Here is a 26,942-nt window from a genome sequence, read left to right as displayed (position 1 = left end):
CCATACAGGCACCCACACATCCACACACTCACCCATTCAGTCACTCACACTGCCACTCACTCGCCAATACAGCTACTCACACACCCACTCAGTTACCCATTCGGCCACTGCCACTAACTCACCCATACAACTACTCTCAAACCCACTCACAAACCAACAGAATCACTTACATACCTATTCACATATCCAAACAACCACTCAAACACCCACTCACTCACCCTTACAGACTCACACACATTCACTCTCCAATAACAGCCACTCACCTATACACACACTCATACAGCCACTCAGTCACCCATACAGCCACTCACACACCTATGCAGTCACTCACACAGCCACTAACTCACCCATATAGCTACTCACACACCCACTCACTCTCCAATACAGCCACTCACACAGCCGCTCACTCACCCATACAGCTACTCACATACCCATTAACACATCCGCACAGCCACTCACACACCCACTCACACACCCAAACAAGCGCTCAGACATCCACTCACACACTGATACAGACAGTCAAACAGACACTCAGTTGAGATATGTTAGAAATAGTATGACTAATTACTAGTACAGAAAGAATAGTCATTTAACATAAGGTGTAGCTTAGTAGATATCTTTAAGTCTCAGAAATGTTTACGAAACACGTCACTCCCGGTCCAATAGGACTACATTCCATGAGATAGGACTATGTTATGTTGCACACGCATGATATGTGTTTACCTAATAACAAAAATCAGCATTAGGGATCTAGACAAAGTTACAGTTGGGCACGCAGGGCAGGGGTACACATCTTTTACCATGTAGAGGACGTTTCCATTCCAACATCCACAAACATAGAAATGGTACTATAACTTTGCATGGACTGTAGTGCAGCGAATGAATTAATTGGCAGCTTTTGCTTTGACCAGCATACATACACATAGATGCACTCATTGGAATTAAATTCAACTAACTTATTCACAGTATCATCTGTGGGAACTGAACTGCTTTTTGCCAGGGGCTCATAACTAATTCTGCTTAGAACACATAAAAACTTGCATCTCGCTGTGTACCGTCACGCTTCTCTGAGAACCAGGATATGTGCTAAATAAAACCAAATTTGCCAGAACAAATGCTGAAAACTGGGACTCTCCCAGCCAACCCATGACTCTAGTCTCACACTAGTGTGTTAGGTGAAAGTTGTTGGAACCATTTCCAGCTGTCTGTTCCCCAGGCCTACGCTCAATTGTGAGAGGATGGGCACAACCACATTCTGTACCACAAATGAATACAACATGCTCTCACATGTCTGGACTGCTCTGACTATAAGGGGCAGACGAGACCTTATGTTCATTCGTATGTATGTAGGTGTGTATGTTTTTGGTATTTCTTTAGTGCGAACTTAGTCAAGAGGAAGTTCCACCATTTGTATAGTACATTGCTACCACTCCTGTGACCTCTTCGTACTTTTTGAATCTGAGAGCTCTATACACCAGGCGCGCGACACCCATTGGGCTCACCGGGCTTCAGCCCCCCCCCCCCCCCCCCCCTCCCGCCGTATGTGTCAGCCTGGCTGAGACAGCTTTGCGGGCTGGCGACCCTCTAATTGCAGCCGCACCCTAGTACTTCACAGGTCTTTAAAAGACAATTTAGTTGCTAAGGAGGCTTTTGTTGTGTTTTTGCCCCTTCTTAGAGCCACTCTGCCTATAGCTGGAAGAATTAGCCCCCCCACCCCCGAAATCTTTTTCAGCCCCTCCCCCCCGAAATTTGGCTCTAGTTGTCCGCCTGCTTTACACATGGTTCTGTGATTACTGGTTGGCCTGCGTTCTGCGGATAATGCTTCCTGATTTGGTAGTGAAGGAAGGTACAAGTTGGTATTTGTTCGTGACCAAAGTCAGTATAATTTTGCAGTCGCTGTGTTTTTTGCATGATATGGTTTTACCTCAATTGCCACATAATCCACGACCTGTTGGTAATTTGCAGACTTCACGAAATAAATGTATTATTAGATCTAATGTATCAAAAAGTTGATAAAAGGGAGAAGTGCAGTCTTGGACTGGCCCTGTGGGCAGCCTGGCACTGCCAGATGGACAAGCTTGATAAGAACAATGGGCAGGCCATTTGTTTCTGGTTCTGGAACTAAGACAGCACCAGCCCACACAATGGCCCACTGAAGATGGCCCATCCGGCAGTGCCAGTCTGCGACGCTGCTTGAAAAGTCACTCCAACACTGGATTAAGTGGCAAACCATTTGCAAAGGTGAATCTGTCACCTTTCATTCCCTGCTTTCTGTATTCAGGTGTTAAACAGTGCTAAAGAGGTAAAAATGTTGCCAAGGCACTATTGATTTAAAATGACAAAACGACAAAATAAGGCTGCCAGGGAATATATCACATTATGCCACATAACTTCCCTTTTTGCCACATAATTTAGTGTTCCACCCATATAATTTGGTCCTCAATCGCCGCGCATTTCCTGGGTACCCTGGTAATGCTGTACTGTGTGTATCGGTACCCGCGGTCGGCTGGTTAGACGAGGTTGAACAGCGAGGCTGTGTGCATTGTATTCTGCTAAAGTTCCCGGCAGACTAGGGTTGTATTAGACGCGAGGAAAGCCCCTTCCAGCCCCATGGAAGGACAGAGGAGGTGCTACCAGTGCTATCAGTTACATGCAGTACACTTCAAGGGGTGTGGTGAGGGAGGGCTGGACAGGGACGGACCTCAGCCCTCCCCAAGCGAGGACTGCTCTGCCTGCCAAGTTTCATGAAGCAGCATTGTGTGCTGCAGAGAGGCCGCTGCGCGCCGCTCCGAGGTGGGTGCGCTTTCCTTTGCCTCACTTTCTTCCCCGGTGGCAAAAATGTTTTCCTAACGGCAAGCGGTGGGCTGTGAGGGGGCTGCGTGGGCTGTGAGGGCTGTGAGGGGGCTGCGTGGCTGTGAGGGGGCTGCGTGGGTTGTGAGGGGGTCGCGTGGGCTGTGAGGGGGCTGCTCGGGTCAGGTGAAGGCGGGCGGGGCGGATGGGCATACATGTCTGTGCATGGAGACTGGTGTGCAGCAGTGTGGGGGGGGGGACATTATGTGCATGGAGAAGTACAGCTGCCGGGTGGGAGGGTCTGAGGCGTGTGTGTCTGTGAGGGGGGAGAACATTGAAGAGTAAACGCCGTTTTCAAGCAGCCGCCGCCACACTACCGGGGCACGTAGTGATTGCAAATTGGGAAAGTACCCGAAGGTAGGGACTCGCCGTCGGTACCGCAACCCATGTGCTGGAACGTTTACATCACGGGGGTGGGTGCGTGCGTGTGTACGGGCACCAAACTCCACCCTTGTTCCATCACCCCACAGGGATGACTACAAGCACTCACTCCAACACTCCAACCATAAACTACACGGATTGAGTATCTGGGACCGGTAACTGTTCAGAAAAATTCTGGAATTACAAAAGCACGGACGTGCATGGGTTAAGAGATTAGAGATATCTGGGATTCTGAAGCTGTCGGACAGACCACAGCAGTGCAAAGAGCAAGAAGACGCGAACTGCAGACTCTGCCGTCTGCACTCGTCGCACCGGAGAGGTAAGTGCACCCAGATGTTACCGATCGTGCGTGCGGGCTGACCAGCAGGGTAGCAAGAGTGTGCCATGACCCCGGCAAACAAGGTAAGTGCTTCCCGTCCTCATGTACGTTAGTAAGATATCGCCATTATTGAGGTGCAGAGAACCCTCTCGTTCCCGTGCCCCGGTGCCACTGCACCTGCTGCACGATTGATAGATAGCTCTGCACCAGAGGCTGACCTGCCCCACCGCGGGGATGCAGCGGCTGTCTGAACTGAACCGACTGGACGCGGGGGTGGAGGTGGGGGCGGGGGGCTTGTGATAGCTTCTCTTTGAATTGGTGTTCTAAAACACGAGCCACTTAGCCATACACATGTTTTGGCCCCCAGTGGAAAAGAGCAGGGGCTGGATAGCTGGGCGCCGAGGACTGGGAACTGTCTCATCTCCCCGAATATCACAATCTTTTAAATACAATATTTAATAGTCATTTGTTTGTACATGAAGGCAGTTTTTCAACACCCTTTTGTGGTTTTCTAACCACGTTATTGGATATTCCACCACAGCAAAGATAAAGCTGATGCATGGAAAAAGAGATGCATGGAAGATCAAACGATGAAACCATATTTGCAAAGTGGAGTTCTTACCGCAGGCCCCCCTTGTAAACACCCGTGCTCCCCCTATATTTCGAGCCTCGTAAAGCGGCTTCTCCGGTCCGCCATCGATCTAGCCTGTGCCCTGTATCCCTCCTTCCCTGGCTCACGCCTCGGGCGCTCCCCGCATCTGTGCTTTGGCAGCCTCTCTACTGGCCGGACTGCCCTCAAGGGCAACCAGGCAGTGCCCGACGGGCTCCTCTGACCAGGCTGGGGGTAGGCGGTCTTCTTTTTGACTGTTTGTGGGCCTGATTAATGGACTGCTGGGCTGTTTTTTACTGTTGATGTCCCTGATATCAAAACAAGAATTGACAGCAGCAAGCCCAGCCCGTGCAGTCTCCCACACCTGGCAAACCACATCCACAGCTGTCTTTGCAACTTCACCTCTGCCCCTACTTGCAAACATGGCACACGTTTTGTAGCTATTTTCTTCATTAATTGGAGCCCTGGCCTAGAGACCGGCAGTCCGGTCCTGCTGCTAGGCCTGAGCCCACAAAAGCCTGCATCTGTCTGCTGATGTTAAGGTCATAGCAGTGCTATGTAGGGGAACAGAACAAGTAGCGTATTGAAACTTGAGCACCTCCCCCCTGTAAAGCACATGGAGTAGGGTCCCTCACCCCCAGTCAGGAGCTCTCAGGCAAGGGACCCACCACCCATGCACAGTGCAGGAGGGGCTCCCCTGGGACTGTGGGGGGCGAAGGTTACGCCACTGACCAGAACTATCATGCAGCATCGTCTCAACAGCACCCAGAATGCCCCATCCCTTTCTTCCGTCTGACATCTTAGATATGCTGGGCAAGAGTCCTTCAGAGTTGCCATAGGCCATGTGTCGCGAGATAAATGCACGTACAGATAGTAAAATTGTATGAGTGAAGCCTGCCCTTTGGGGTCATTTGGGCTGATTGCCGCTCTGCTTCCTCAAGGCAACCTATGTCCCTCTCCCATGTTATCCCCAGCAGGGGGAATGTGTCCGGCATGTTTATTTCCATAGTTCTATAGGCTCCACAGATCATTTTATCTGGTGACTGGGATAAGGTTAGATTTGATCCAGATGATTAAATTCTATAAAGGATTCTATCATAGGCCATTGCAAATACGCTCAATGCACGACGAAGCTCAAGATATCTAAAGAAGTTTAGACAGAAAGATGAGAAGCAATACAATTTATACGGTGAAACTTCAATGTTCAATAAGAGTTCTTTCACTGGTTTCTTGTGTACGGAGAAAGATTCTTCATTTCTTAGATTCTTTTGACAAGTAGGTACAGCCAACGCGGCCTATCCAGCGTTGGTGTAACACTACCAGCACACACCTGAGCCTCAGGTTTGGGTATTCATTTCCCTTGGTAGCAAATCCCTCTAGGTCCATCGGCAGTTCTGATTGCGATGTCCAGTCAGGCACCTTGTGTTCTCCGCACTGAAATGACACTTTTTGTCAGTCTGTCAGTCAAGACAACTTTATTTCGCCAACACAATGATGGGCATAAAAAGTATTCTATAAAAACAACAATTTTCATTGATATTATAATTTAAAGTTACATATGATCACACAGATGTATTACAAAAAAATAATTTAGATAAAAAAGATTATATGTGTTTTAAAATGAGCAATACATCATGAATATGCACAAAGTTAATACATAGTTCAATTAATTAGATTAAAATTTAAAAATCAAGTTGGGAATATGATCTTCTTTTCCTCAAAGCAGATCAAAAGAATGAAGCCAAAGCACAACATATAAAAGGATCAGACAATAACTGTAGATAATACAAAGCCACACAACACTGTTTAAAATTCATTTTGCGAATAAGGGGAACTATAAATCTTTTCCTTTCTTGAACATAGAATTTGCAAAAAAACAGGAAGTGAAGATCATTCTGGATAGATCTATTGTCACAAGGACAAGGTGACAGTTCAGAAATCGCATAGATTCTAAAAGGGAGACCTAGCATCAGGGGAATACAATTTAAATGAAACCTAATTAAGATGTATATATGCTGCAAATTTGAAACAAATATTAGATAAGTTAGATTTACATTAGTCAATATTAGACTTGGGACAGCACAATATGCTCTGACTGTCGACATTTTCAGACTAGTGTCCTGCCTCCTTGCCTGTAACTCGATCAAAAACTGGGTTTTTAAGTCTTTCTTGGATATAGATAAACACGTCATTGGATCCTCATAAAGGTGGTATTGTCCAACCATCTTAAGGTTGGATTCAACATATTTTAATCAACTGACATTGTTCACACCTTCTAGTTTCAAAACATCATTTATGATGTCCCTGGTCAATGAAAGAGTCTCCTTACGCCACACCGAACGCCTCATCAGAATGGGTGCAATGCAGATTTTGTCGCTAATATAGGGGGCTCTTAGTTCCGTGTGACAATTAAAGTTAGAACACGACTGGGGCAAAGAAGCTAAGTTCTTCAAAAAAGCATCTTCGCTGCAATTTAGAAGGATCTGAGATGCCCCAAACAGCTGCCCCATAGGTGGCGGCAGAGACAGCTTTTGCTTCATAGACTTTCTTTACCACCTCAATAGGTTTAGTCCCAATTGTTTTCTCAAATTTGAGGAGAGCCCCCATATTTGTTCCCAACAATAAACCCCTGTTTGAGACCATACTCCGCCAGTTACTGTCTCGGTCGAACATGATGCCTAGATAGTTAAAAGAGTCCACAACACCTAATTTACCCTCTTCGGTACAAATGTATGGAGGTTTCCGCTGTTATGGACCTGCAACAAGGACAAAGGACTTAGAATAATTAATTTTCAGGTCCAAGTTACTCATAAATTTCACATACTCAGTTACGAGTCTATGCAACACGTTACCAGTGCGTGCCAAAATCACCGTGTCATCCGCATATAAGAGTATCGGTACTTGGAGGGAATTAATGTAGGGAACGTCTTGAGTGGACCCTACCAAAGCGAACTCTACAGCATTGGCATACAGCTCAAATAAAAAGGGGGCAAGGACTCACCCCTGCCTCACTTGCCTTGGTGCCTTTTATTCTCAGTCACACATTGGTCTCACATTTGTTCTAGATCAATTCGACTTTTGATCCTGAACTAACTGGTTTGAGGGTGTATATTAGGAGATCATCTCTGTATAATGACTAAAATAGGACCTCCTAGAAACCTGTTATATTAACAGCCTCTCAGATAGTTTCTGCTGATGGCTCTATAGTAAACACAAAAATTAGTGATGAGAAGGGACATCCGTGATGGGTGTCTCTACCAATTGAAAAGAACGATGAGCACCTATCACTTGTCCACACTCATGCTTTTGGCCTGTGATACAGGAGAGGCAGCCACAAAACAAACCTGGCATTAAAGTTTATATAACAAGAACGGTGAAGAGGCTGCCCCAATTTAAGTTGCTGAAGGCATTTTCAAAATAACCATGAGAAACTCCAGAGACTCATTTGTTGTGTGTGCCAACACTAATGCATTGAACACTCAATCAAAGGGTTCTCGTAGAGCGCAACTTATCACCCCAGGGGGGGCTCTAGGTCCTGATGTCCTTGGTCAAGGAGCCATGTCTTTAGCCTCCTTCCGAATTCTTCCAGTGAAGGACAGATGCATAGTTGAAGGGGGAGGTCATTCCAGGACTTGGCGGCGAGGTAGAAGAAGGAATGCATTGAACATACTTCAGATGGTGTGGCTGATCAACTGGGCATAAAGTCACAATAGTTGGTATGGACCAGTGATAATGTAGACTTGTGGCTAGACCGGTCGACCTCGAAGCTGGGGAACCGGGAAACTGGTGCTCATGTAAAGCGCTCTGATACCCGATGTCTTCGGGTCTAGCTCGCGCGATATAAAACTAAAAAAATAAAAAATATTAAAAAACACGTTTTCACATTCCCAGTAGTAAACGCAAGGATCACAGTTTTGGAACGCGGAGAGTTACTCTTCTACCAGCATAGCTCTATCTGTATCATGGCTGTGCTAAATTTGGCGGGCTTGTGTGTATGTGAGGCGTGGAGGCTGCACTAAAACGTATGCATGCATAAGACACCCAGCAAGAACTAGGCATGCACCACCTGACTCATTGAAAGTTCTTCAAATTTCAATCCCAAAGGCAGGGATTGGCCTGCACATCTGGAAACTCACGACACAGGGCCAACTAGTGTTGAGCTTCCTTGATCCCAACCAGTGCTGGAAATGGGAAAAAATTACTATGGGAACCAATAAATTGCGGGTTCGGGGGGGTGGCAAAAGAAAGGGGGTGGAGTCACATGGGGTGGAGTTACGAAAAGCAGAGTATAACAGTCAACTTATAAATGTATATTTTTAAAACTGATGCAAAGAAATTGGCAACAAGGAGAAAAGTGACAGTCATTCTGTTGTGGCCTATTTAATTGGTCACAAAGAGGCTGTATTTTAAAATATTTTACAGAGTTTAGGCACCTGCTGCAGAAATCTTTGTGTGCCACTCAATTTTAAGAGGATAATAGTAATGGTAACCTAACTCTGGTTCTAAATGCACTTGCTGGACAGATATGTGTTTGTCTAGTCGCTGTTTCGACTCCTAAAGTAGAGTAGCAGGTTAATGGGCCTACTGCGAAACTCATCATTTAACATGAGGATTATCAATTTTGTTTTATGTATATAGGTGAGTGGGCTACCGCTTTTCACACAGATGCTTTTTTAACTCGCTTCCATGAACTGCAGTCCTTCTTGCAGAGCAGAGTGAGTTTTGAATCAGTATTAAGGAGTTGCATGCAACACGCCAGGCATGGGTTTAGAACCTTATTGCTTTTTTTCTCATTCAGTCATTATTTTGAGGCTGCTAAAAAGGGTTCCATTGGGTAGGTGTAAAGTCTTATTAGTACAGAGAACCCTAACCACTGCGTTACGTTTAAATCCAGACTTTGTGTCTCTCCCGACCTTGGACTCTTAACAGATAATGGCGTCCAGTAAAGACATTATGTGATCCCTATACTGTGTAACTCTCATTTCTTTATGCACAATTTCCTGTACATTTATTTACACATTTGTATGCTATATTGTCTCTATATAATGTGTGAGGCTGATGTATAGTGCCCCAGCACCACACTGGAATGAGTAGCGTATAAAAGAAAATACTAAGCGCTATTTAAATTGTTATCGTGGTATTTACTCATACATACAGATACCCCTGACATTCTTACAGTGAATGCCTATGTCTTATATACATGGGGTAAACAAACCAAAAACCTGCCTCCAAACCATAGTTTTTCTTAAGAACTTAAATTGATATCAAGCTCAGTGTCTTTGTTTCCTTTCATTGCACTGACAACTAGGTGTTGAACTCCAGATAGCTCCCAGCCAGGTTGTACTCCAAAAAAGAAGGTTTAAGAGGGCCAAAAACAGAGGGCGTTAGAAATGGCCTTTGTTTTGGGCCCAGCTGTAAGTGAACATAACAAAGACCCCTCACTGCCTGTAAGTTGCTGCTCTGAATGGAAGTGGGCGCTGCTGAAGTGGACCCGGTTGTTGGCAAATTACACCAAGGTAAATTCTAGCATATTTCACTGCGGCCAGCCCAGATCCTTGATCCGGCTCAATAAAAGCAGCTGGATCCGGGATCTAGCAAGATCCCTTGCATTTCCTGCAACGGTCCCAACCTCCCATTAGTTCTCTAACCAAAGCTCAGTGCTAAGAGTGAATACATTTTTCTCCTAAATTGGCGTTTTCTGTTGTTGTACCCGGGGTCAGACTGGTACAGAAACAGGCCCCGGGCATCAAATAAAAAATGCCCCCCATTAGTGAATCAAGTAGCAGAAAAAGTGCCCCACATTTGCAAATCAGGGCAGGTTTTAAACCTAGAAAGGTGTTTTGCAAAGTATAGAAGACTATGGATTTGTGCCTGCTGCAGGAAATATTTGTGCTAATATCAGAGAAATCAACAGAAAAAAACAGTCTATCAGACCATGAAACAGGCAAATAAAGAGCTAAAAAACGAACCCACCCAGTGACCTGCCAGACTAGTTCGTCGGGCACTTACTGGTTGCCATATAGGTCAGATCAACCCTAATTGTACCTTCTCGCTAGATTATGTCATCACCTATGTACATTTGGAGGGGCGCTGTTCTGCAAGTGTGAACCTCCTTGTTCCCTCCTACTGCGCGCTCCAGGGCTAGTCACTCAGAAGGCGGTAAATTACAACGTGCTGTCTCCGGGAGCATTGTTTCTGCGCGCCTCGGGGACCTGCTGGTGCTGCTTGTGCTGCTGGGCGGAGTCCATTGTTCGAAGCATGAATGGAAGCCTCCGAGAGCATCCTCGGAGCCGTGCAGGCGGCGTCCAGGGCAAAGGCGAGCGCCGCAGGCATTGCGCCGCGTGACCGCTGTCGGGCACTCATTGCCCTTAGCTTGGGGGGCGCGAGGACCGTGCGAGGCCATACTGGGACGGTGCTTGCTACAGGGACGAAATGGAAATCAAAACCGGCCCCATAGAGTCGTTGTAACACACCCTACCCCGAAAGCAGGCCCCTCGCCTGCAGGCCAGCCCGGCTCGGATCTGGATCAAAACGGGCCGCCCAGAGCGGCTACAGACGAGTCGGTGAAGCCGCACTCAGTCCATTCATTGAATGAATACATTGATGAATGCCATCAACATTGGCCACTTCGAATCACTTACTTTATCAGCAGAGAAATACAAGCCCCCCCAAGACCGCGCCCAACCAATAGGCAACAAGGAAACAATGATACATACCACAGCCTGACATAAATAATAATAGGTGTCCTTCTGTTGTTCTGTCGTTGCTGTTAGGTAATGTACCCGCCATGGCTACTGTTTCAATGTCTATCAGGAGTATTAACTACTTCCTGGTTGCCCAGGAGCATGTGTGTGCTAAACACTCCCCTCTGTTCATTTGTTCACATGGCAGCCAGTGACTCTGAAGGCTGCCCCTTACGGTCAAATGCCCTGGATGAACTCTGTAGGCAGATAAGAGATGCCATTAATGAACAAGCATTGACAAAGCCAATAAGGTTGGCTTCTGAATAGTGCATGCTGAGAGAGACACACTACATCCATCATGTATATATTCACATCGACCCTACAATAATGCATACACTAAGAGCTGAACACATACAAACATCTATGCATACATAGGCCAACATTCTTACATATACTATCACATACCGACCAATACATTTACAGGTATCCTTGCTTGTAGACCTGCATGTGCCCCCATGCACAAAGATTAACAAATGAAGACTTGCACGCAGGAGCGCACACACACATGCACATTTGCGTAAATGGGCTTGGTTATGGGGGAAAGAAGGACACATGGATGAGTACATTAATGCCGGCTTCGTGTGCAATTAATCACTAGCCCTTCTTTAGAGATACAATGGGGAAGAAAGAGTGGAACATCAACAGCTATTTAATCCAGAGCCTCCTCTTTGGCAATGGGCAAGGGAATGCTTTAGTGTCCTTCATACCCGTCCTGTGGCCAAAGTGAAAGTCCTGGCATCGTGACCAATAGCAACAAAATAATCTTGGGACAACCTGAGAATTACTTAGTGGTTGGTGGCAACTATGTGCATGTCCTGGTCATTACTTTATCTTTATAGCTAGACTCCACTCACCTTGAACACTTTGTCACTTCTCAAAACTCTACACATAACCCACACGTGTGTTCCGACCAAGGTTACAGCCGCTATTCTTTACACACACAATCAGACACACCTTCCTGCTACAACACATGTAACACACCAAAGCAGGTTCCTAACATAGGCGCAGCCAGACACACATTCCTAAAACACAGACAGATGTAACACAGTCTGATGTATAGACCTTAAACAGACTACTAGACACACAGGTCTAGACACACCTTTTGAAGACTCACAGCAGCGCACACTTTCCAAACAAGCACACATTTGTTACACACTCAGAACAGCCAAACATACATTCCTAGTACAAGAAGAGACACAAAAGTCAGACGCAGATCTAATATGCATGCATTCTTAACACACAGAGTCATAAACATGTTCCTAACCCATTCACGTTACCTACTAGTAGAGTGGCAGGGTGGGGGGACGACAGAATAAAAAAATACAAGAGAATACTTACCAGCAGCTGGCTGCGTTGCGCTCTTCATATCCTTTCCTCCGAAGGCACAGGCTCCCAGACTCCACTGCGGCCAATCCTGACACAGCTCTCATGCTGCTGGTGGCATCATGAAAGCAGCATCAGGATTGGCCTGAGCACCATAAATTTGTACTCCCAGTTAGACTGGAAGCCTGTGCCTGCTGTCTCCAAACTGGTAATGCAGCTCGCATTGGAGACAGCTTCAGTGCGCATGAAGGTTTGGCCGGCCTAAGACTACCGGCCAAACCGCAATGCGCACTGACAACAGAGCCACCACTCGCCCTGCAGCCTGCCATCCCCCATGGCCCTGTCCCTAAAGACTAGGCATGAAAGGAAAAATAAAACGATAATAAAAACATGTTTATTCTCGTTTTAGGTTCCCTTTCCTGCTGTTTTGAGGCAGCTGAGCGGGGGGGGGGGGGGGCGGGATGCTTCTCTGCCATAGCGGAGGAGCCACCATTGTTACCTTTTCTGTCAAAATTAGACATTACTTTCATACAGGCCCACACACCCGTAGAAGGAAAGTCAGACATTCTTTATCTTGTTTTCTTTTATTCATACACACACACACACACAGACACACGTGCACACACACACGCAGACACACGCACACAGACACTCTCACAAACACACACATACTTACACTCACATACTCAGTATAGGTTTAGAGGACTATGGTCCCGAGTAATGCTAGTATCATGAAAGTAGAGTCCAGAGGTCTATCTATCTCCAGAAAATCCAGGAATCATTGTGAAATACAGTGAAATTTCCAAGTACACCATGCATATTTATGATGACTGTATTCTTTCTTAAGGAATACCAAGGAATACCTGTGCGTATGTGTGAGGAATGGTGAATTTAAAAGCACGCATGGCCAGTATCATTGGCTAAGCTGAACCTAATGTAATTACAACTTTATAGGGAGGTAGTGCAGCAGAAGGTGTGAACTTAAGTGAATCAGTTTACAGATGATAATGTGAGGCACACCGAAACAGTTCAATTGGTTAAAACAGGATAACGTTTAAAATAACTTTATCTCCAAAATGATTAGCAGAAGTTGTTGAAAACTGTACATTTCTAAGTACACCATCTGCCTGAGGTTTCAGCATAACTCACTTAGGATCTAAGTTAACCCTTTGGGTGCCAGGCCTTTTCCCCCTCCTGTGCCTGGCGATTCCCTAGTGGGTGGGTGTCATGACGAGATAGTCTCGTCATGGGCACAGCGCGACTGTGCTCCATGACGAGACCATCTCGTCATGGGCACAGAAGAGGTTAAAAAATAGGTTAGTTTGTAATACCCGAGTTTCAGGTACTTCAAATTCAGTGAAGCATTGACCAGCTTGGGATGGGACTGGTCCTGAAGCTCATACTTGGGAAAACAGAAAGGTGGAAAAGAAAAACAAAACTATTTGAAATCATCTAAACATTAAAAAGTTAGGAAGAAATGCTAAGTACTCAGGCAGGAAATAGGCCTGTTATTTTAAAGGCATTCTCTTCTAACTTTCTTTAGCACTCTCCGCTTTTTGTTTTTCACTTCCGTGCAGAGAATGTATTTATTTTCACATCGGGCATGTTGTTGGCTCGTAGACATTAGAAAGTTCATCCTCTTACTGAGTGGGAGAGGAGCCACCAGTGCCTTACTGCGCCCACATGTCTCCAGATGTTCAGGTGTTCCTTGGCTCTCTTATAAACTCACCTTCACACCTTTAAAAAACACTTGAAGGCATTGATATACTTGCAGGTTGCCTTTGCTTTCTCTTTGCCTTCCTCTGCCATCAGAGGTCACACGGTTGGCACCAGGGGTCGCAAAGGGGAGGCAAGGATTGCAAGTGCGACTCCTGAATGACGTCCATTCATGTTACTGTGGTCAGACAAACACATTAATAGGCCTCATAACAGCATTTGGGGGCATATTTATGACCCCAGTTGCATCACTCTTGCACTATGCAACATGATGCAAGAGCGACGCAACTCAAAAATGAGATTTATGAAGCCACGTGAGGCTACCTTGCGTGGCCCTGAGTGGCTTCATAAATCTCAAGTAAAGCTGTGCAGCGCACCACAACTCGCTGCGTTGCCTTACTTTGCGCTAGGAAGACGTTCCATGGGCAGTGCATGGGTGTTCCCATGCAATGCCCATGGATTTTTTTACACATTTCCAGATTTACCAGCACTGGTTAACCTGGGAATGCACCAAAAAGATACGCCTTCCAAGGTGAGGTGTAACGAGGAGCAGGGACATCTGAAGGATTTTGGGTCCCTGGACCAAACATATTTTGGGGGCCCCTGTTCAGAACAGCTTCGAATTTATGATCCAATTTGAGCCCTTGTTTCCCACGCAGTTTCTGCTTCCTCAGCTGCGTTAGCGATCCAGTTTGCATCATAGGCATTAGCCTATATATTCCAGACTTAAACGGACGCACGCAGCTGACAGCGGTAGGATTTAGTGTTTCCTGCCCTGCTACTAGGTTTTTAATACTTTTTAAATTGTATATGTGTGGCTGAATTACTCGGTGCTTTTTAACAATTTCTCCTTCCTACGGGCACTTGCACTTTACTTGATTCTTCTTGCCTACACCTCATTAGCTGCTTCAATTGGCATTTCGCTTTTCCTCCAGCCCTGGTCCACCCCGGCTGATACGCCGATTGTGCGGAGGGATGGGGCTACTATCGGGCTCCTCACTTCCGCCCACGCAGTTTCCCTTTCCTCCGCTGCGTTAGCGATCCAGTTTGCATCATAGGCATTAGCCTATATGTTCCCGATACAAACGGTCATGCGCAGTGGACGCGTGCCACATGCTCGTCTACACCCGGAGGCATCCGGCGTCAGCCATGCTGTCCAGTTCCCCTCCAGTGAGTTTCTTCCACTATATCACAATAGGGAAAAACTGCTTAGCCTTCGGCTGCTACCATTTTGTCAGTGTACAGCAGCTCATCCGAGCTTGGAGGTAGACTTTCGATGAAATAAGTGCAACTGGTCTCTCCTCCAGCCCAGGAAACTCACACTCAAGATCCTCCCACGCAACAATAAGTGTAAAAACAATAAGGAAACAGAGTACTTAAAGGCCACCCTTTTAAATTGTCGCTCTATGCAAAAGCATGAACCACACATTTATGACCTACTTTTAGACGAACAGCCTGATCTTTTATTTCTCATTGATACCTGGCTGACTGAAGCCTCCAACCCTACTATCACCTCGGCCATCCCTACGGGTTATAAAATCCTTAGGAGGGACTGACCGAGTGGGAAGGGGGGCGGTGTCGCCGCAATCAAAAACTAAACTGCTCTCCCATCCCGATGGAAAACATCGAGGGCGCAGAGTCCTTAGGCTTCCACTGTACCTTATCCACCCATCATAGCATAGCTGTTTTTCTGATTTACAGACCTCCCGGTGCAATTGGAAATTTTATTACTATGCTTAAGACAATCACCAACTCCCTGGCCTTAAAATACAACAACTGCCTTATTCTGGGACATTTCAATATACATATGGACAATGGAAAAAACCCTCAAACAATTTCCTTGTTGGAGGCGCTGCAGGCCTGCAACATGTTTCCATCTATTTCTTCGGCCACCCATGAGAAGGGCCATACCCTAGACCAAATCTTTCACAGCTTTGACATATCAGTAAGCCTACCTCTTCCCATTACCTGGTCTGACCACCTCCTATTAAAATTCGTCATTTCCAAGTCTGCCACAGCCCCTTGGGCTAACGCAGGGTAGAGGGTTCCTAATTACAGGACGTTCCATAAAATATCCAGCCCGATATTAGCAGACGCCCTCGGTCGTTCCTCACCAGAGCTGTCTGGCTGCCCCGGCTCGGACTCCCTCTCAATAGATTCATAGCACCAAACTAACATTGGTGCAGCAGTACCGGTTGTTTCCCGCTCCTCAAAGAGGTCGGGCCCACCAGCTCCATGGTTTAACGATTCCCACAGATCTAGCAAAAGAAATTGTAGAAAAATGGAATGGAAATGGCGTGAATCCTATCTACCTGAGAACAGGAAGGTGTATAAAGACACCTTAAAAGCTCATTACATTCTCGTGAAGGCAGCCAAGAAAAACTTCTTTCAAACCAAGATAGAAAATGCACAAAATAAGAGTAAGGCAAATTTTTGCATAGTTAAATCCTTTACCGCCCCAAAAGCCGTCTCAAAGGAAGTGCCATGCACGGAAGAATGGTCTAAGCAAATAGCTCAATTCTTCTACAAAAAGATCTCCGTGATCCAACAAGCCGTCACTAACATCTCAGAGGAAGAACTGATCTTCTACCTTAGTTCTAATGGCAAATTTCACCTCTTGGATCCTCCATCTTTACTAGCTTTCCCTGAGTTTCAGCTTGAAGAGTCACTGACCTTCATCCAAAGCATTAAGTATGGCTGTTCTACCGACCCATGTGCAGCCGATATCCTCAGCCTATTAGCTCCCACCATAAACCTCACGGTAAACCAGCTCTTTAATGCTTCCCTTTCCTCGGGCAACATGCCAAAATTATGGAAGAATGCTAAGATTTCTCCACTGATAAAAAAGGCTAACGCCAAACCGACGGACCCTGCCAACTACAGGCCAATCTCCCTCCTTCCGGCCCGCTCCAAAGTATTAGAGAAGCATGTAAACAAGGCCCTCCAAAAACACATTGAAGATGAGAAGCTCCTTCATGTATCCCAATCCAGTTTCAGGGCTAACTACAGTATGGAGTCTGCTCTGCTGGAAGTGACTGAATTTCTCAAGGGTAAGCTGGACCAGGGAGGCAAGGCTGTTTTGATTCTGGTCTACTATATACGGGCACGGTGGCAGGGTAAAAGATGCTGCACCAACTACCAATGTTTCTTTCAATATAAGTCACAGGGAGTTAAATAACACTCCATACAGTTGTTAACAAACAATGCCCACCTCTCGAAACCAGCCACCCACTATGGTTTCAAATACAGCACAAGAACACAAGAAATGAGAAAGGCAAGTTTGTAACAGCAAACAATCACAGGGTTCTAATCCCATAGAGGATAGAAGACAGTGATGACAGCGATGACAGTAATAATGATTATTTCACTAGAATTTGTTGTGGTTCCTTCTTATTAAAATTTTTATACACAACAGCCAACTCGTTCCTGTGAGAAAGTGCCATCTTTCTTGCATGGTATGCCCCCACTTTTTGCTGAATTGCTGAATATACTTTGACTGAGTGTGCCCTGGGTTCCTGTCAATCAGGTTAGAACCAACAATAGGTATCAAAATATATTTTCTCAGATTGAGAGGCTTTAGATAAATACTTTTCAATAGGCAATAGACTTTGGATGTAATAGATACAGTTGTTGCAATAGGCAACACAATTTCAAACACAATTATACATTGAGCTTAATGGGAATTTCTAGTAAACTGCAATAGATTACTTTTTGGTTTACTTTTCTTACCGCAAGACTGGTAACAGTCCTGGGACACTTCCTGTAAACAGTTGAGTAAAAGCGTTTTGGTTACAGTAGTGATTTTTAAGCAATATTTTGGTATTTTAGAAGTTGACACAGAAACTTTTTCTCACAGAATCACCGATGTTATCCTATGGGAGGAATTTCACTTAGCAGGCAAGTGGAGATATTGCTGTCTTTAGCTCCACCTGGCAGGATCACCTGATTCACCTTGGGAAGGCTTTGGAGGCTCTGCAAAATGCAGGCCTCACTGTCAAGGCATCCAAATGCCAGATAGGGCAGGGCACTGTGGTATACTTGGGCCACCTTGTTGGTGGAGGCCAGGTACAACCTTTACAACCCAAGATCCTGGCCATCCTGGACTGGGTAGCTTCAACAACCCAGACCCAAGTCAGGGCATTCCTTGGCTTGAATGGGTACTATAGGAGGTTTGTGAAGGGATATGGGTCCATTATGACTCCCCTCACTGAACTCACCTCCAAGAAGATGCCCAAGAAGGTTAACTGAACAGTTAGTTGCCAAAAGGCTTTTGACACCCTGAAAGAAGCAATGTGCTCAGCAACAATTCTAAAAGCTCCAGATTATGCCAAGATGTTCATAGTGCAGACTGATGCCTGTGAGCCAGGGATAGGAGCGGTCCTATCCCAGACCAATGATGAAGGCCAAGATAAATGTTGCTTTTATAAGCAGGAGGCTACTCCCCAGAGAGGAGCGTTGGAGTGCCATTGAGAGGTAGGTCTTTGCTGCGGTTTGGTCCCTGAAGAAGTTGAGGAAATACTTGTTTGGTACTCACTTCCTGGTTACAACTGACCACAGACCTCTCACATGGCTAATGCAGATGAAAGGGGAAAATCCAAAACTACTAAGGTGGTCCATCTCCCTACAGGGAATGGACTTTGAAGTGGAACACAGACCAGGGACTGCCCATGCCAATGCAGATGCACTTTCCAGGTTCTTCCACTTAGACAATGAACACTCCATAGGGCAAGGTTAGTCTCAGCACCTTTTGTTTGGAGGGGGGGGGGGGGAGAAAAGGCCATCTTTCTTGCATGGTATGCCCCCACTTTTTGCTGAATTGCTGAATGTACTTTGACTGAGTGTGCCCTGGGCTCCTGCCAATCAGGTGCCCAGGGCCTATGTTCCTTCCCTAGAAACTGTGCTGAAACCTAAACCCAAATTGGCAAACCCTGGCCACATGTCAGCCCTTGGTAAATGGTTCACTAGGTACCCAGGGCCTTGTGACCAGGGAAGGCCCCTAAGGGCTGCAGCACTTATTGTGTCACCCTTAGAGGCCCTGTACCCTGACAGAAACACACTGCCCTTGCAGGCTGAGTGTTTGCGTATAGAACAAAACAGAGAGTCGACATGGCACACATACCTGTGTGCCATGCCCACAACACACACTGCCCTGACATACATCAGCCACTCCTCTAGCTGGGTGCCCTATGATAGTGGTGTGCGTACAGGAGCATGAGCCCTATATCCCTACAGTACCCAGGTCCATTCCTGGGCACTGTAAGTGGAGTGCTGCCATTTAAGAGTATATGGTGCTGGGAGATCGTCAACACGAACTCCACAGCACCATGATGGCTCCACTGAAGACTGAGGAGTTTGGTATCAAACTTCTCAGCACATTAAACCCGCACTGATGCTAGTGCAGGGTTTAATGTACAATGCACAACAGAGGGCATCTTAGCGATGCCCCCTGAACCTAACCTACAATCCAAGTCTTGTCTGAGGGGCTGCCTAGGCTGCCACACAGCAGACCTGTTGCTGGACCCCTGGGTAGAGAGCCATCCGCTTTCCTGGGCCTGCAACAATGCACATCCTGGGCGAGGTGCTAGGTCTCCTCCCCCAGGATGGGCAGGGGAAGCTTCAAAGGCATGCCGCCTTTGTGAGCTTCTCCAGGCCACTTGCTGTACTCAGCAACTGGCCCCTACCGGTTCTAAACCCCCACTCTGACGAGAAGACTGGCCGGAAACCCCAAGGAAGGACAGGGGGTGTGCCAACCCCACCCCTCAGGTGGGGGAGGCGAGGTGAAGCACATCTCCCGGCTCTCACCATCTTGAAGATGGGGAGCCCTGCCCAATCAGGACTAGGCCACTGACCCCCTCCCACAGGAGAGTGGCAGGATAGGGGGCGTACCCACCCCAGGGCAGGGACCCAGTGGTCCCTGCCCTTTACCTACCTGTAACGCCCCTAAATTTAGTATTTAGGGGCACCCTGAACCTTCCTTCCTTGGATCCAGATTCGGAAACAGCAAAGAAGATCAAGAAACAAGAAGACCTGCCGTGCAGCTGCTAACAAGAGGAAGACACCAACTGCTTTGGCCCCAGCCCTACCGGCTGGTCGAACCTCAAACCTGCTCTGGCTAAATCCCGGCATCTCCCGTGGGCAGCAACCTTACAAACCCCGGAGGACCTGGCTACCTTGTGACTCTAAGCATCTGGGACTCCCACGAGCAGTGGTACTGCTCAAAGCAAGTAACTGACCCCTGGCAGCAGCCAGGAACCGCGAACCCTGCACACTCTGCACCCGCCAAGCCTGGCCTGTGCTGGAGTGGACAAAGACCCCGAGGATGTCCCCCCGGCGACTGTGACCCCGAATCCAGCACCCAAGGACCCACCTCGATGTTCCTGACGACGCTTGCAGCCTCAGAACCAGGGACCCCTCCAACCGCGACCAGCCGAGGGCAAGATTTCCTGACACCAAAAGACACCCCTGCACCCGGCACCCTGCAGCCCCCTGTGCCCAACTCCTGGGTGCCTACCTATCCTCCAACTACCCAACTTACACCTCAAAGTGATGGTCACACCTGAAGAATCTTCGTCCCCGAGCTTGCAGCCTTTGTTCCTTTTTGAGCTTCTCCATTGCAATCCATGCTAGTGCTGAACCTAGGAGTCCAGCACTGGATTACAAAAGTAACGAAAACATACTTTACCTGCAACTTCAATTTCCTTTCATAGGATAACATTGTCTGGTTTTTGCTGAAAAAGTTTCTAAGTGTTGATTTTGCAAACGTACAAATATTCGTTAAAAATAGCCTGTATAACCAAAACACATTCTTTCAACTGTTTACAGGTGGTGCCCCAGTGCTGGATCCAGGATCCAACACTGAGTTAGAAAAAGTAACAATAACCCCACGTACCTGCTAAGTGAAATTCTTCCCATAGGATAACATTGGTGATTCTATGAGAAAAAGTTTGTCAACTTTTAAAATACCAAAATATTGCTTAAAAATCACTACTGTAACCAAAACGCTTTTACTCAACTGTTTACAGGAACTGTCCCAGGACTGAATCTAAGATCCAGTCTTGCGGTAAGAAAAGTAATCCAAAAAGTAATCTATTGCATTTGACTAGAAATTCCCATTGAGCTCAATGTATAATTGTGTTTGAAATTGTGTTGCCTATTGCAACAACTGTATCTGTTACACCCAAAGTCTTTTGCCTATTGAAAAGTATTTATCTAAAGCCTCTCAATCTGAGAAAGTATATTTTGGTACCTATTGTTGGTTCTAAAATAAAACAACTACATATTTTTATACAAAAACCATTGGCCTAGAGTTCAGTTCTTGAATGTGTGAGACCATTTGCTGACTGAGTGGGTACAACCAATGCTTTACACTGTCCTCTGATACTGCCTTACTGCTCGACCAAGCTACCACTTTAGAGAGTAAGGTTATATCTAACTTTAGCCTCTGCCAAACCTCTGGGGACTGTGGACTCTGTACACACTGTCCCTTTTTGAGAACTGTATATACAGAGCCACTTTCAACAACAAATTGGTTGGCACTTTCATAAGTATTGTTCCCGATCAGAAGGTCTGAAACAAGCAACATTTGCAAAGCTAAACCAAAAAGCACCAGCAATAGTAACAAGATCTAAACATCAGTTTAACTATGTTAGTTTCCACATAAAATATACAAAACAAAACTAACAATAACATGGAGTACTGTACAGCTTCTTAGTTCGAGGAAACAACATTCCCGTACTTTCCCATTCGTGTTCACCCAGATCTTTTTCCCTAATAACATATTTAAACAACAAAGTGTGTATTTGATTCCTGAAGGAGGGGTGCGTTTCTCCTTCTATAACAGGCTGTATTCATTTGGGCAGTCGAATGAGGAAAATTGGAAAAACATGGCACTGGATTGGAGCCTAGATACAATAATTGCCAACATCCGGCACCTTTAAACAGGAAGGGAATAAGGGAACATGAAGATATATGCAGCAAGGCACTAACATGGACCGTGTGAGCTGGTGGGAGGGTATTGCTTTCCTCCATCCATCGGAAGTCCGCAGAATTGAACAAGTATAGCAAACACCCCTGTGAGACGAATTTAATGTTTGTCTCCTCAATGCATGCCAGGTCTCAGGTAGACCCCCATGGACATCTGGATTGGGGTACTAACTCAACCACTGCATTTGTAGCTCGAAAGTGGTGACCCAGAATGGATCACCCACTTACTGTCTCACTGGAGTTAAGTAGGCCAATATTCAGGCGTCTCCTCGCCAACTCCAGGCATAGTTACAGACAAAGATGGGGGTGGGGAGTTTTTTGGGGAACCTCTTGCAAGTGGCTTGAGTGAGCCTACGGGTTCTCTGTCTAGCCCTTCTGTTCTCTATGGTCCTGTCTCTCCTGCCCGGAAGGTCATTGCCAAACTGTGGCCTCCAAGGAAAAATGATTATAGTGCCCATCCTCCACCACAAAGGACAGAGTCAAACTACACATGGGTCGGCCCAGCAGAGCTCTGAATCTGATCTCTTGGAGTACTATAATTTCAGAAACACTATCATCAATACAACTGGAAATGTGCTGTTCCAAGTTTTTCATCAACTGTGCACCTATAGTAAATTCCCAGAGCAGAGACTTAAAGCTGCTGTGACCACTGCCAGTGCCACTCTTTATGCTGTAGGATAATGTGCCTGATTCCTGATCACACTGGCTCTGCCACCTCCACCTGTGAAACCATTGCTTCTCTAGCCCAGCTTCATGCTTTCTCATTCAGTCATTTTTGCTTCATTCCAGATGCAGGCGTCTTTCTTTGGCTTCAGATATTAATCATCTCTTCTCCGACAAAATCCAACTTCATACAGTAGATGTTAATCAATGGTTTCACCGGGTCACCAGATTGTATTGCTCCTTACTTAAATATTGAGATTATTTGAGTCTTGCTGGAAGCAATCAAACAAAAACATCAGGAGATAAGACAGGTCAAAGCTGTACTTTTTGCAATCCCTGGCCATGCTCTTCAGTACCTTCTCTTGCATACAGGTTAGCACAGGCCTTCTCCAAGGTCCCAGACATTAGTGTAGCTGTAGAGCATGGTAGACACCCCAATGGTGGCAGGTCAACACACATCAACCTTTAGCTGCTGTTAGTGGGTCTATAGGTAAGCCTCAGGAAGCATTGTCAGGACTTGTGGGGAAATTGTTTGTGGGCTTTTACTACTTGTAGAGACATTCTAACATATAGGGTGCCGATATCCGCGCAGTGGTGGAGAGGTGGCAAGAGGCTACCTAATGTGAAGACATGTTTTTTCAATCAATGTAATGAAAATTCACAAAAAATACTTTTAATTATGAAAATGTACACAGACCTGAAATCACATTCATTTCTAATAGTAGTAGAAATGGTATTAAGGGAGGTTTCTCCAACGAGACGCTCATGAGCTACTAGTGGTTGTCCTGTGTGCAGTCAGGTCTTCTGAATGAGAAGCTTTGGCTGGATTAATATATGCATACAGAAATTGAGAGTCTGTGTTTGACACCAAAAGGTGTGCATTTTGAGAACTCATCAATTGATGTTTGGAGAAAAATGGCTCAATTTCTAAACTATATTCAAAGCTGATAGTTGAGCAATAAATCATGTGCTGATAGGGAGACTTATAACTAATATCATGGCATTTTTGCAAGGGACATTGGAACTATGGCTGTTATCGATTACCCAGGTAAAGCAATTTGAAATTGATAAAACCTTTTTTACTGCTGGCAACTCTGCCTGATGTGCTGAGGGGGGCCAGCTGACAATCTCGCATGAGATGGCCGCCGATGTAATCTTGTCTGGTGTGTCACTTTCACAACACTAACAATATCAGCAGCCCGGGAGGATTTCCATTTAAGATACGTAGATCTTATTACAGAGAATGTTGGAGACCCCTGTATTTAGGTGCAAGGTGACGAATAAGGTTCTAGCTTCAGTTTGCTTTTTTGTGATATACCCCAAAAAACTCGAAAATGGCATCTCGCCGTTCTCTCAAATGAAAGTGCTCAGTACCACTCGACTTTATTTTTGACAAGATTGCAAGCTCTGAAGTAAGTGAGGCACTGCACGGCGCTATGTAAAGCACCCAACTAGTTTTAATTAACATAAATACATATCATATTCAATTATAATTACAGTATAAATATGCTATTGTTTTAAGTAACACATGCATCCACCTTAGTACTCAGCGATTTGAACATTATTCTTAGTTGTGGAAAGGAGCAATGTTGTCTCGGGGCATACTTGTGAAGAGAGATGATGACATATTCAGGAATGCAAGAGGCTGGGTGAGATTCCAGTGTGAGGGCAAGTGCTTTGCCCTGGATTATAAAAATAGGCAGGCCCCCGACAATGTTTCTTTTCCGCTGGAGGATGGATGGAACGGTCTCTCTGTTGCTGCCAAGACTCCGCATGTGCCGTCCTGTTTCGAATTTTAAGGGGTGCCTATGGCACTGCCTGCCAGCAGCCATGGCCACATCCCGTTTTGGACGCAGCACGTTTCTGCTGTATTAAGAAGGCCATATTGAGACGTAGATCCTGACAACACTTATGATTTCAGGCATTAGAATATTTGTTTCCCAGAGATCATGTGCGTAATTAGATGGAGATTTTGAAAATGCTTTTGGGAATGTTTAGAAGAGTACGTGGCTCTTTGCCACCGGAAGATATTCCTGTAAATGATCAACAGCCTGGGAAAAGATGTCGGCAACTGTGGAAAAATATGAAGGGGAACAAACATGCTCGACAGGTTTGCCTTCTACAAACCAGGATATGATGAAATGCGGTGACATTTTTAATCAGTGTTACTCTGATTAGAATAACATTTTATAGGATGAAGTGCCAGGTATTTGTCCCTATTTGGCAACACTTTCATATCTGGTGCCAGCCACCATCATCAATTCTGTCAGTGTGTCATCCACGTTTTTTATTCCGCCCACCATTGCATACTACATGTGGCAGGGGCAGCCCACTGCTTTTTGGCATGTGTTTGTTTTATATTGGTAAGGGGCTGGCAGCTCCCTCAGTAATAAAGATTTACAAAAACGTAGGCAGAGTAAAACAAGTCGTGACAGTGACAAAATGCTGGGCGTCAATTTGTGAACTGTTAGCATTGCCAATGCTTGTAGGAATATCTAAAGCAGTGTTTCTCAAACTGCGGGGCACAACCCACTGGAGGGTCGCCTGCTGAGTTTTTCATGGGTCGCCAAAGTTCAAGCAGTAAATACATATGCCTTTTAAGTCGGCATTTATCTTATGCATTTGCTGTGCTTCAAAGACAGAGGTCCAATGTCAGGCTACATTTTCTGACAAATCGCTGCTTATGTTTTTTAACGTGGGGACTAGTGTTTTCAAACTCCCCTCACTTTCCAGTCAGAGAAAGAAAAGTAAAGTGAATTATGTGACAGTCTTGCTGTGGTACATGTTGAGTGAAAAGAAAAGATATTGGATGTCATTTTTTCTAACACCCAACAACTTTGAAATACCTGTAAAGGAATTGTACACATTCAGCAGTTAGCAATGTAAAAACGATGCCCATTTTTGCAGTTTTGAAGTGTGATGGAAACCAAGATTTTAATTGTATCAGAACAAATCGAGACACTTTACTTGGTGATGCCAATGTAATAAATATTCACTAAAACCCGATTTCCACACCTTATCACTTGTGTGCAATTTAGTTTTATCAGTAAAACTATCTGCCTGTACACATTTAGTTCCCATATCAATTGAAAACGTGCGTCTGTAAATGACAATGTGCTACCATGCAATGCTTTAGTTAGATTAAAAAAATACTCACCTCCTGTCCAATAAAGCTAGTTAGGTCGCAAAAGCTTATCGTACTAAAAAATGTGTTTTGGTTATAAAAATGTTGGAAAGCACTGATCGAAAGGGTTCTGGGAATGCATGAACCTGCCTTGGTGAGAGTTGGCCCTCTAGAAACCATTTGAAGTGTTCTAGAACATCTCAGGACTGAATGTTAATGCCGTGCTTGATATGCTATGTTGTGTGTTTACGTGTATTTTAAACAACTAGAAAGCAGTGTTCACTAGAGGGTTTGTTGAAGAAATTCATAGGATTGATTGGGTTAGTGAAAGCACTAGAGTGAGTTGTTTTCCGAATTGAAACAGGCAGAGGGGCAGATTCACTAACATTGTATTTGTGTCAAGAAAGTAACAAAAACATCACAAAATGTTTATTTAATATTTACCTTACAGTGTGAAACTTTATTTGCACTGAAAAGTAGCCTTACATTAATGGAATGTAGCACTAGCACTGCTCTGCGTTACTTTGCTTCAAGGGGGGCTTACCATGGGTGGCACATGGGCGTTACCATGGAACCATCCATGGTATTTGATGGAAAGCCCTATCTACTAACCTTTGTGTATGTGAGACAAAGCCAGCCCTATAAGCCCAAGTACAGAACCACGGTATCATAGAAGGAGCACAATGGTTCCATTGGTTTCTTTTGGAACACGTCTAAGCACCCAATGGGGACTTGTTATAACTGTTATTTACAAATACCATGAGTTAAAAAGGAAATGCAAAGGCCTTTTCAGCGATGTATGCATTTTGCTTTGCTACTCAGTAATACAAATATGAGTGAAAGACAGCACAGTGTTCAAATGTGCAATTGTGAGGAAAATCAACACAACATGATCAACACATCTGTTTGAGCTGGGAATGAGCAATGTCTGTTCAGAGCACTGGCCATTGATGAAGATAGTCTGTGGATTTGGTACCTCTGCAACCGTCTGTCAGTAGTCGCATCCTGGATGACTTCCCATATTTTAAAGCTTAGCTCTGACAAGACCGAGGTTCTTATAGTATCCACATTTCAGATGTATAGAGGCCTGAAGCCCTCAACCTACTCCAACTCCTGCTATGGCAGTTAGGAATCTTGTGGTCACTGGTGGCACTTCTTATTCTTTTGTTCCTCAGGTTAAGAAAGTGGTTCCTACTGATTCGCACTGCTCAAAAACTTTAAAAGATTCAC

At 45.4% G+C, this 26,942-nt stretch overlaps 1 protein-coding gene across 6 annotated transcripts in view; it reads left to right on the top strand.

Moving 5' to 3' along the window:
• Positions 1–2,667: 2,667 nt before the first annotated feature.
• TMEM61 (transmembrane protein 61) overlaps positions 2,668–26,942 on the top strand; it is a 42,489-nt gene continuing 18,214 nt past the window's right edge. For 2 of the 6 annotated variants that reach the window (XM_085602529.1, XM_085602532.1), the window contains exon 1: positions 2,747–2,859. The gene's annotated coding sequence lies outside the window, so the exon portion shown is untranslated. Of the gene's footprint in view, positions 2,860–3,165; positions 3,551–26,942 lie in introns of those variants that run through there. The other 4 variants (XM_085602530.1, XM_085602528.1, XM_085602527.1 and 1 more) reach the window with 4 other exon arrangements.

The sequence above is a fragment of the Triturus cristatus genome, chromosome 4_2 (assembly GCF_964204655.1).
Source record: "Triturus cristatus chromosome 4_2, aTriCri1.1, whole genome shotgun sequence".
NCBI lineage: Eukaryota > Metazoa > Chordata > Amphibia > Caudata > Salamandridae > Triturus > Triturus cristatus.
Note: the sequence above shows the minus strand (reverse complement) of the source record. Positions and strands in the feature narration are given on the sequence as shown.